This window comes from Pseudorca crassidens, chromosome 17 (genome assembly GCF_039906515.1).
Source record: "Pseudorca crassidens isolate mPseCra1 chromosome 17, mPseCra1.hap1, whole genome shotgun sequence".
Lineage (NCBI taxonomy): Eukaryota > Metazoa > Chordata > Mammalia > Artiodactyla > Delphinidae > Pseudorca > Pseudorca crassidens.
Window position 1 is genome coordinate 65,104,873 of NC_090312.1, and position 12,598 is coordinate 65,117,470.

The window sequence follows — 12,598 nt, forward strand, 5'->3', positions numbered from 1 at the left end:
CATGACAGTCTCCATTACACACCTACCTCAGGTAGATTATCCATTGACCCATCTAGCTACTACAGGTCTATGCATATGAACTCAAAATAGCCTGGCATAATTGACCAGGCCTTAGTATTATGGAAAAGCAGTAGAATAATTCCAATGTGGCCGAAGAATATCTTGAAGATGGTAAAGCCTACAGGTTGTCATGCTGAGTTTTTTATACCAGGGGAAGAGTGAGGGGCTACAGCTGGGAGTAATAGCTGAGGAAGTCTCACAGTCAGAAATAAAGGCAATTCAGCAGTGACCTGTGAAAGCGAGAACAGCTAAAGACAGTACAAATGAGGACATTTCATTGTGAAATCGAGCAGGACCCTGTGGGGCCCTCCTGGGTGCAGAAGACTTTCTGTGTCCCTGTTTCTTGTTTGTAGGAAAAAAGCTTCGGCCTCCTAGACCTTCCTTGAGTTCCAAAGGGCCAGTTCAAACAGTTACTAATTGGGAAGTGAGGGAATGCAGAAACAAAGGAGGAGCAATCAAGAAACAATAGTGCCATGATAAAGCAGAGTCCCAGTTCCTCATCAAGGGATATGTAATAACAATATATCTTTGAGTTCTTCAACAGGAAGTAAAGGCCCCACCCAGGTGGAGGATGGTAACTTCAGGCTGAGCACAAGATTCTTAGAGCACTGCCCTGTTACCTCACCACCAACCAATCAAAAAATAGTCACACACACACTATTTTGAAGAGTACAAGTTTTTATTTTGATGAAGTCCAATTTATCATGTTTTTCCCTTTTCTTTTGTGGTTAGTACAAAAGAAACCTTTGCCAATCCCAAAGTTGCAAAGATTTTCTCCCATGTTTCTTTCTGTAAGTTGTATAGTTTTATGTTTAACTATGATCCATTTCTAATTAATTTTGGCATAAGATACAAGACAAAGATCAAAGTTCATTTTCTTCCATATGGATAATCAGTTGTTCCAACGCCTTTCTTTTAAGTCTGTGCTTTTCTCTTTGAAGTGAACACCTTTGTCATAATTTATCAACTATATAAACTGACTTGACTATCTTGAGATTATTTTATTTCATTGTTTTATGAATGTCTTTGTCTTTATGCAAATATTACAGTCTTGATTATTGTAGCTTTAATGTAAACTTTGAATTCAAGAAATATGAGTAATCCAACTTTGTTGTCAAAATTGTTTTGACTATTCTAGGTCTTCTGCATTTCCACATAACTTTAGACACAGTTTCCTAATTCCTACTAAAAGGTCTGATGCAATTTTGACAGAGACTGTTTTGGATTTATTTATCTATTTGGGAAGAATGGACATCTTAATGGTATTGAGTTTTCTATGCTATGAACATGATGTATCTTTCTATTTATTTGGACACCCTTTCATTTTTCTCAGCAATATTTTGTAGCTTTTAGTATAGAAATCTAAAATTTATTCCTAAATGCTAATTGGTTTAGATTCTAAGTAGTAAGTTTTTTTTAAATTTTCTAATTTTTGTTTTACTGTTGCTAATGTATAGGAATAATATGATTTTTATAAATTGACCTTGTATCTGATTAATACTATTAGTTGTGTGTGTCTGTGTCTGTGTGTGTATAGATTCCTTATAATATTCTACATAGGAAATTATGCCATCTTCAAATATAGATAGTTAACATTTATCCTTTTCAGTTTTTTTAACATTTTTTTCTTACTTTATTGCATTGGCCAGGACTCTACTACAATGTCTAATCTAAATGATGGGAAGGAACATCCTTATCTCATTCCTAATTTTAGGGAGAAAACATTAAGTATGTTAGCTGTACATTTTTTGTAGAGGTCTTTTTCAGATTAAGGAAGTTATATTCTATTTCCAGTTTGCTGAGCATCTTTATCATGAATAGATATTCTACTGTGACTGAGATTTGCATGTTCTGTAAATCAGTATATGTATAGCTTTTGCATTTAGACACAAGATACTCATAGTTTGACTTTTAAAGCAATTTTTTTAAAGAAATAACATTGAGTTTACAGGGTGCTGCTGCCCTCATCTGTTTAGATATGGGTAAAATGATAAGAATTATGTTATTATTGCTATTATTATTATACATATCAAGCAAGGAATATCCTCCCCAAAGGGACTATATGTATTCCAACCATTTTATTTCACCAAAGGATATTATAATTACTTACTTTTTATAATATTCACAATTTACCGGCGAGTTTTTACGTGTAAGATCCCATTTGATCCTTCAAACATCAGAGATATGTTAAACAGTTATTTTTACTATATTCATTTTACTGTGGCAGAAATAACAGCTTGGAGAGAGTAAATGAAATACCACCACAGTTTTGAAACTTTAACTTGGGAGTCTCTGCTTCTGTGTACAACTCCTTACTATTCAAACATTCCAGTTGGTTGTAGGTAGTAGGAAAATGATGGTTGCTACAGATAGGAACATGGAAACTCCTCATTCTTAGGATTTAGTGGAATTTTATTTCTTTAAAGAGAATTTAAAAGTTAAGTGACAAATTTTGAAACATAGAATTCTACTTAGTCTATAAACTCACCCCTTTATAAATATAAGCATCTGAAGGGCAGGGTGTGATTCTCAGCCTCTTGTACATGTCACTGCACATAGCTCAGTGCCAGACACTTAGGAGGCTACAATAAAAATGTATGGATTAGTCATCAGGAATACTACATGCAACTGCTTCTTCTGAGAGGTAGTATTTAGCTCAAATCCAACAACAGATTTTTAAATCTGGTAATGTTTTTTTATTACAGCAAAAGGAAATACCAAAAAAGAATTTTGCCTCTCAGGAGTCATGTTCTAACTCTAACGTGTCTTAGTAGCTATTCGCTACCAACGTCTAAAAAAATGATAATGAATTATTATCATCTATTTATACTCTACTTAAAATCAAAGAACCAAATATGCTTTACACACATGTATATACTACATATGGCTTTAAATTGCTGTGACACAGATGTTGCCTCATTAAAATCTATAATATACAGCAAAAGAGGAAGGATCTACATTTCAAGTGTGGACTATGATACAGTAATAAACACTAACCAACATCACTCATTATTATAATGATCTGTTCGTCTTTATTTCCTACTAGACTGAAAACTCCCTGCAGGTCATGAATGTGTTGCTCACAAAAACTAAATTGTTGTCTAATGTGTGGTAGTGCTAAATAAATATTCGGTGAAGGAATGAATGAAACAAGTGCCAAAACTGAAAGGTACTAGCTCACATTCTGAATGAAAGTACTTGTGCTTTTCCAATTTAATGGCAGAAGAGCTTGAACATAAGAACACATGCTGGGGAGCAGGCCATTTTTCTATTAGATGCTTTATTTATCCCTACATCTTTCAGACAGGCAGAGGGAATGTGTTCCAGGAAGGAGAGTGGGATGCTGGATGTCAAGTCTCCAGGGTTTAATTCCCAACTCTGAATCTCACTAGCTTCAAGGCCTTGGGCAAGTCACTTAACCTCTGTTCCAAACAGAAATAATACCACCTCCTCCCAGGAGCACACCAAGGCAAGTTTGATGGATGGCTAAGCTCTTAGAGTCTTTGATGAAATGTGCTGAATGGCTGCCAAGTATCACTACTGCTAATAATAATAATGTTTTTCTAACACAGTCCCACAGAGCAATATAAATTGGTAACAAGGGACAGATCGTTCCAACAAAGCAAATTGTGACCAATTCCTTTTGAAAGAAGGATGATACGCTTAATTCCACAATGGTTTCATTTTCTGTACTCTGTTCTCTCCTTACTTATAAGGAGAACAAGTTGTCATATGTCTACGTGAGATGTTTACACTTCTTTAGAAAGGAGAAATGAAGGGGGAAAATTGGAAGCAAGCACAGACACAGTCATATTATGGAAATATCATGTTTCTTGGATAGGTTGATCATCTATATTAAAAAAAAGGTGATTAGTAAGGCAGAAATGTTGTCATTTGTTATTTCATCAGTTACATGGTTTTATTGCATCCCAAAAGCAAATTAAAGGAGACTCTAATCCATCAATTTAGTTTCAGAAGATCTATTTCTTGAAATAGAAATATTATTCTACACTTACTTAGGAGTTTTGTCTTTTTCCTTACAATGCCTAACATGATTTTAAAACAATATTTATTAGATATTTTTCCTGGTTATAAAATAATGCATGTTTACTCTAGAAAATTTGGACAAAGATATAAAACATAAATGAATAAAAATTGGGATGTTTTTATAGTATAGTAATTTAAAATGTGTTCTCTGCTTAGACTGCCAGGGCTCAAGCCTGTGTCTGTCATTGTTAGTTTGATCAAACCTCTTAATTTCTGTGGGCTTCAGTTTCTTCATCTTCTAAGTGGGACAATAATGCCCATCTTTCCGGTTGTTGTGAGAATTAAATTAAATTAAACAGTGCATGTAAAGCACTTATAAGAGCGCCTGGTACAGAGAACACTGTTCACTAAATTACTATTGTTATTATATAATTACTCATAATCTCTAAACTTAAAGACAATTTTTTCTGAAGTTCTTTCCATGAATATAAAATTTTATATTAAGTATATAGTTTCTTTTGCAAAATTGAATTTTCTCCCCAAAGTCATATGTTGAAATCTAATTCCCAGTATGATAATATTTGGAGATGGGCCTTTGGGAAGTGATTAGTCATGAGGGTGGAGATGTTATGAATGAAATTTGTGCCCTTACAAAAAAGACCCCAGAGAGCTCTCTCATCCTTCTGACATGCGAGGGCACAGGGAGAAGACAGCTTGTTTGTGAACAAGTAAAGAGTTCCTCATCAGACACTGAATCTGCTGGTGCCTTGATCTTGAATTTCCCAGCCTCCAGAACTGTGAGAAATAAATGTTTGTTGTTTTAGTCACCCAATCTATGGTATTTTGTTATAGCAGCCCAAACAGACTGAGATAAGATCATACTGTACAAACTGTTTTTAATCTGCTTTTCATCACAATATATTACAAAGATTTCCTTATGTCATTACGTGTTTTTCTACATTTTTGGAACAATCATTCAGGACGACAAATTTACATTGATGGGTTTGATTTGTCGGACATTTACATTGTTCCCAATTTTTGTTTTTTATAAAGAATACTGCAGTAACCAACATTTAATGCATCTCAACTTTGAGATAGATCTCTAGAAGTAGAATTTCTGAGAAGTAAAGTAGGGGCATACTTTTAAAGTTTTTGATGTTAAATAATCCTCCAGAAAGTTTGAGGCAGTAGTATATGTTATAGCAATTTAATTTGTTCTATTAACTCTTTATAAACATATGTTGTTTTTCCCTGCACGAGATAGGTCTAGGGTACTCTTTTATTGGAAATCAAGAGACAAAGGAATAAATACAGAGAGAAGAATATAGATTGAAAGAGTGTGGATGACTTTTGCATTTTTCTAAGATCAGTTTCTACTGAGGTAATCTATGGATGGGCATCTCAGATTTATAAACCTTGGTTAAAAACTGACAAGCATATACTCTATCCCTCAACTCTATTTGGAAGAGTTGTTTTCAAACCTCTTTTTCTTTTTTTTTTCTTATAAGACATGATATCAAGACCATTTTGAAATAGTTATATTCTGGAATTATTTATATTACATTCATATAATTTACTTACATTAAAATATCAGTTAAGAGAGAAAACAAAGATTTCCTTTGACATTTTCCCCCCAAATTTACATTTTTTTAAATTAAAAACACATCATGTTTATTTAAACTGATACAAGTAAGAGCTCCTGATATATGGAAACTGACGTCAGTTTGTTTCTCTATTCACTAATTTATACTTGCCCAACAGTTGGCCTCTTCACATTTTTAACCTTGATTTTTGTTCTCTGAATTTCTCTCCAAAAGGCACAATACAACTAGGGTTATATTCATTGAGTCTAGAAAGTAATCCATGAATGGGTTCAGTTTCACAGAAGGAGAAGAGAATAGAGGCTCAGTTATTTGAATCAAGACCTGCCCCTTGAGAATGTAAGTTGGTGCAGTCACTATGGAAAACAGTATGGAGGTCCCTCAAAATACTAAAAATAGAGTTGCCATATGATCCAGCAATCCCACTCCTGGGCATATATCAGGACAAAACTATAATTCAAAAAGATACATGCATCCCTATGTTCATAGCAGCACTATTCACAATAGCCAAGACATGAAAACAACCTAAATGTCCATCTACAGGTGAATGGATAAAGAAGATGTGAGATATATACACACACACACACACACACACACACACACACACACACACAATGGAATACGACTCAGCCATAAAAAGGAACAAAATAATTCCATTTGCAGCAACATGGATGGAATTAGAGATTATCAAACTAAGTCAGAAAGAGAGAGACAAATACCATATGATATCACTTACGTGTGGAATCTAAAATATGACACAAATGAATTTATCTATGAAACAGAAACAGACTCACAGACATATAGAACAGACTTGTGGTTGCCAAGGGGAAAAGGGAGTGGGGGAGGGATGTACTGGGAGTTTGGGATTAGCAGATGCAACCTTTTATATAGAGAATGGATAAACAACAAGATCTGACTGTATTGCACAGGGAGCTATATTTAATATCGTGTGATAAACCATAATGGAAAATAATATAAAAAAATATGTATATGTATGTCTAACTGACTCACTTTGCTGTACAGCAGAGATTAACACAACATTGTAAATCAACTATACCTCCCCCCATAAAAAGACCTGCCCCTTGATGTTAATGAATCTAGTACCTATGTTTCATAGAAACATCCTTCATGTACTGCCGTGAATGGTAGACATCTAAATTCTACATATAAAGCTGTAATTTCATTGAAGAATTCTAGTGATATTGATAAATGATGTCACTGGTAAACTGTGCTCAAAATACAACTTTAATTATTTACACTAGGGTCTACATTATTTCTATATTATACCTGTCATAGCACGGTCCTGTCCTGGGCCTGCCAACAGGACCAGAATGATCACTGATTCCAACAGTGGGTGAGGTAGACCAGCATGGCAGCATCAGTCAATCACTTTACAGAAAAGTGAGAGTGATGCAGGGTCTGGTTACAGTAGAAGGGGTAAAATGTACACAAAAGCTATTTTGCAAACTCTTGTGGAGGGAAAAGAGGGCTTCCTGGGGACTTGAGTGATTAGCACCTGCTAACCTCGTAAAAGTAGAAAACTGTTTTTGTTATTCTCTCCCTCTCTCACTCTCACTGCTCCCCCCCCCCCCTCATTATTATTTGGCTTACAGATACCTCTGAGATTCCTCTGATAACAACAGGGAACCCAGAAGTTTTATTTTAGATATTTTCATTTTGAATGTATATGTGCCTGTGAGCAGACCCCAGTCTCTTTTAACAAGATCACCTTGTTTGTGACTTGTCTTATAATGAAGACCCCAGGAAAAAGTAATCTGGTCTGGGCACATAAAGATGATTAAGAGAATTTGAATGCATTCTATTTACCCAAAATTTCACTTAAAGGAAATCTTCAAGCTAAAGTCATTTTTATTTATTCAAGAATAATTTTATGGCACAAATGAAATTACACATAATGTTTTGACCTAAGTTTATAAATTGTAAGGTTCAATGTCAGATAATGGTATTGTTGGGAGTGACTCCTACTTGGTAGGGATGTTTATGTACCTTTTCAAACACTCTCCCATGAAGAAGATGAAAGAGGTGTCATGGGACGGGTTTTAACTTCCCATTAATCACCACCAGCATCTAACAGTCCCCAAGGAGCCCAAGTAATTCACGTGACAGCCTGAACAAAGAGAACTTTCTCCATAGAAAAAGAGAAACACCAGTCATATGTGATCCTACCAGCCACGAGTAAGTGGAAGATATTTTGGAATCGGCTTGTATACAACTCTAACACAGACTTTATAATGGTTACAGCTGAGAAATAAATACTCTTAGATGAAAAGTACCTAAGACTAATTTGTTTTATTGAGAAATGACATAATAGAGGGAGAGTCTAAAGGGAAAGTTCAAAAAATGACAATAGTAATTGAATTAGGTAGTTGGGATTATTGATGTTTCTTAATTATTTCAAAAAAGCAGAGGTTCCCATTTGTGTTCTAAGCATTTTTAGAAAGTGTATCCCATCAACCTAATCAGGTTCAATCTCTGACCAGGACAGTGAATAGTTCAGTAGATGAGACACAAAAATTCATCCACGTTTAGAAATAGATATGGTTTATTAGAAAAAAGACACCGTGTAAAACTCTAAACTTACCGAAAACATCATATTTTATGCAATATCTTACAGTTTTCAGAGCACTTTCAAAAACATTTAAAATATGTTAACATATGAGTTGAACTCTTACTAAAATATTCTGGAAAAGCTATTTTGGAAAAGTCCCATGAATCTGTTTTCTAACTTGAATTAAAAACACTCTAGTTTATAAAGTCTTACAGGTGGGCAAGAAAAAATTAATCAGCATTAGCCCTAGATGGTTAATGTGATTTATTGTCCAACCTAGAAACATTGCAGTGTAAAATAAATGGTTAACCTGCCTTTCACTATTTACATTTAATTACTGGGGCAGAATATTAGAAAAGTCTTTGGGATTTGGTGAACAATTCCCTATCCAGCCAGACTCCTGGTCTTTTAATATTAAGACAATTATTTAAAATCCAAATCTGAAGTGTTAGCCTGGCCTCATGTCCCCATGAGGGAACATCTCATGTAGACTCATGCACGTGGTTGGTCCCACTCCCTCACTGACTTATGCCTTCTCATGGGATTTTCTGACCAGCAACTTAGAAGAAGACCAGGCAATAATTCCAGGTTCTCTTCTTGAAGCTGCCTGCTTATGGAAAGTCTATGTTCTGATCTCTATCCTCTGGGTGCTAAGCTTCATGGTCAGAAGGCTCATACAAGGGTGTCTTGTGGTGGCCCAGCTCACTGTGACCATATGGCTGGGTGTAATTATGGAGTGAAGAATTAGGAAAATGTACACTGAGGCCATAGCCTCCAGCTTAGCTTTTATCAGTAAGAAATATTTTGATCTTCATCTGCTTCCTATGGCTACAGGGTGTTATTATCTGAGTGTTTCAAGAGACCAAAGGAGTGATGCACAGTCTATTAACTTTGAAAGAAGGATACAAGGACTGATATTTAGGTACCAAAATGAAACGTGGTGATCTTTGCTTCTGATGGTGCAGCCTGAAGACTTATTTATTTAGTGCTTTGTAGATCCAGATCTTCTAGAATTGTATCCTTGTATTTTGGAGGCAGCATATCTGTGCTGTTTTTCCAGTGGGACAACTGGTTATTAGCTGGGACAGACCCCAGCGAGCTGGCCGTCAGGCTTTCATGTACATGTCGTTGCTGCTGCCCACAAATTACACAGGGACAGCTTGGCCTTGTATTGCAGATGAGACCCAGAAAAGGATTAGAATATCATAGAAAAAGAGATTATTTCTGTAATATATCATTGTGTGGGCTCTTTAGGCACAGGTTGTATGGAAAGATTTTAGCTTTATTGTATTTTTTTTTTTTTTCCCAACAAGGCCTTCAAGCTAGGGCTTTAGATTTCAGAGCAGTTAAGTTCTGCTTGAGCAACAGAGCTTCATACCAGGTATAGTCTTTCCTGATCTGCATTTCAGTTGTCAAGGGGTGAAGTGTGGAAGGCTCACACCTTGCATCACATGGTTTGTCTCAAAAGAGCTCTGCCCAACCCATTGTCTTCAGGTAACTAGGTTCAGACTCAGAGGGATAGTGATTACATCAATGAATAGCGCCCAGTAGAGGAACCCTTATTAAGTAAGGGATAGACCATCTTTGCTTGAGGTAGAGAAGCCACCTAATGAAATTTATTCAAACCCAAAAGTTAAGAAGGCAAATAGAAAAGTCTGTGCTAGGAATACTCTGTCTTCAAGAACCGGGTTTGTTCTGGTAACAAAGAAGAATTGGATTGGATTTTAAAAGCTATCAAAACATGATCTTTGGGAAAATGAAAGAGAAATAAAGAACATTTGGTTAAGAGGAAGACAGAGATTTTCTTAGGAGCAAGGTTAAGTTCTTACAGAAGAGGGTAGACCAAAATAAGCAGAAAAACAATACCTTGGAGGTCAGTCTGGACAAATAAGAAAGGGGAGAGGTGATACACCCAGGTTTAGTGTCCTTATAGATAGGATTAGGTAAGAGTATTCTAGTTGTTACTTGATAAGAAAGGGTGATTGGGGTTCAAAGTAAACAACCAGAGGAAGGGCAGCAAGACCTCCAGAAGCTCACTGGAATGATTTTCTCAGAAGGAGCCTGGATCCAGAAAACCAGGGAGAAGCATACCCTTAAAACCGCCAATAGTTGCTCCCTTAAGGCTTGAATCAAATATCAACTAGCAACTTTATAAAAGTTAGATATATATCAGAAGAACGGACTAGAGAATCATGTTTAAGGAATTAGTAGGTGCACCAGTGATCACCTCTCTCTTGAGGTAAAATGCCTGGGAAATGTATGAATAAAAGAAGTTTCAGGGAAGATAACACATAATACCTCCTGCTATGTATCATGAACTAATCTCAGAAATTTACCTGTGAGTTTATTTAATATTTATAATAATCTCATAAGGGAGGGAACGTTAATGATCCCATTTTACATATAAGAAAACTGAGGCAAAGTAACTTAAAGGATTTGCCCAAGGATATATATAGCTAAGAAATAAAATAGCTTAAATTCAAACTCGTCATTTAGCTCCAGAATCTGGACTCTTGAGCACTATAATTTACTATGTCTTATATTGAAGTTCAGTGCTAAGTTCGATGGTCATCTGATGAGAGAATGCTTCCTGAGTAGGATTCTTCAATGTGGCGATGGGGTGGAGGAAGTAGACACATTTGTTTGAAAGATATATACTTTTGGAAGACTCTCAGTTCATTGAATTCACGCTTCATAAAGGATAGGTATGCAGGTAGTTATGGATCCAGGTTAAACCGAGAGGAGAATGTTAGAAAAATAAATATCTAAAAAGAAGATTGGAAGATCCAGCAAACAGAGTGAGCTTTTTATGTGTCAGAGAAAGAAAGGGGCAATGTAAGTTAATTGTAAAAACACAACTGAGTCTCCCTAAAATGAGGATGAGGATAAAGAGAATGCAAGAGACATGTTCCACTGCTCCCGAAAAAATGTTATGGCAGAAGAAAATATTTTTGTTGACATTAAAGTTCCTGAGTTATTCAAGACCTGATGAGATAAAGAGCTCAGGAAAATTCAGGTTCTAGGGAAGGAAGCATGGCAAAAGTACTGGGCTTGACTGGGCCTTGAGGGGCATAGACGCTCAAAACTCCAACAGTTCAGCAATCTGCTGGAGGTGATTCTTCAGGTGAAGCAAAACTAATGAAATCTAGAAGGCAGAATTCATGGGCCTTAGTTCCATTATCAGCAGCAGTAAGAAATGCTAGCTCATAAAGATAGAATGGATAGGGCAGTGAAAATACTTTCTATGATATTTAATGATGGACATATGTCATTATACTTTTGTCCAAACCCATAGAATGTATAACACCAAGAGTGAATCCTAAGGGGAACTGTGGACTTTGGATGATTCTGATGTGTCAATGTAGGATCATTGTTGGTTAAAAAAAAAAATGTACCATTCTAGTGAGTGATGTGGATAATGGGGAGGCTATGAATGTGTGAGGACAGGGTGTATACGGGAAATCTCTGTACTTTCCTCTCAACTTGGTTGTATACCTAAAACTCTCTTAAAAATATCTTTAAAAAATAGAATGGAGACTGTGTGGTTAGACAGAAGTGGTGGTATACTCAGCTCTGGGGTGCAGAATGCAAAGAGGTCGAAAGGTAGTGCACAATAAGATTTTAACTATGATCAGAAAGGAAAAGTGACTCAAAGAAGACTTGGGGAATTTCTAAATTTTGCAACAAGGGAGTGATATTGCAGAAGCTGCTCTCTGAGAGAGGAGACTTTGCATAGGTGCATCTGTTATGGAGTCCAAGCTTGTACTGCTTGCCACATGACAGGTCAATACATTGAGAAACAAGATGTTGGGGCAAGGAATAGTGACTTTATTCGGAATGCCAGCAGACTGAGAAGACAAAGGACTAGTGTCCCAAAGAACCATCTTACCCAAGTTAGAATTCAGGCACCTTTTACACTAAAAGGGAGGGGGTATGGCTAGTTGTTGCAAACTTCTTGGTGCTGGAATCCTTTGTTCTTGCAGCTGTCCATGTAGGTCTGGTCACAATGCTCCTATAAACTTCCAACAAGACAAATGCTATTTTCTTTTCTGCAACTTTTTAATGGATAAGTGTTACACCTTTAAAGGTCAGAGCCTTGAGAAATGTGCTATCCTGTATATTTCAGGCTATAGGCAACATTCTTTTACAAAAGGTGCAGAGCCTGCATGACTAAGCACAGGCAACAGAACACAAAGGTTAGAACTAAAGGAACGGATCCAATATGGAGTCAAATTTGTTCTCTGTTACACATCACCCTACAATATAATAAATATCTGTATTCTGCTCAGAATAGGAGAGTGCTCACAACTGATTTCATGTTAACAAGCCATAATGCCACATAGTACTGGAATTATTGGCAACTAAGTCACCAGGAGTTTCT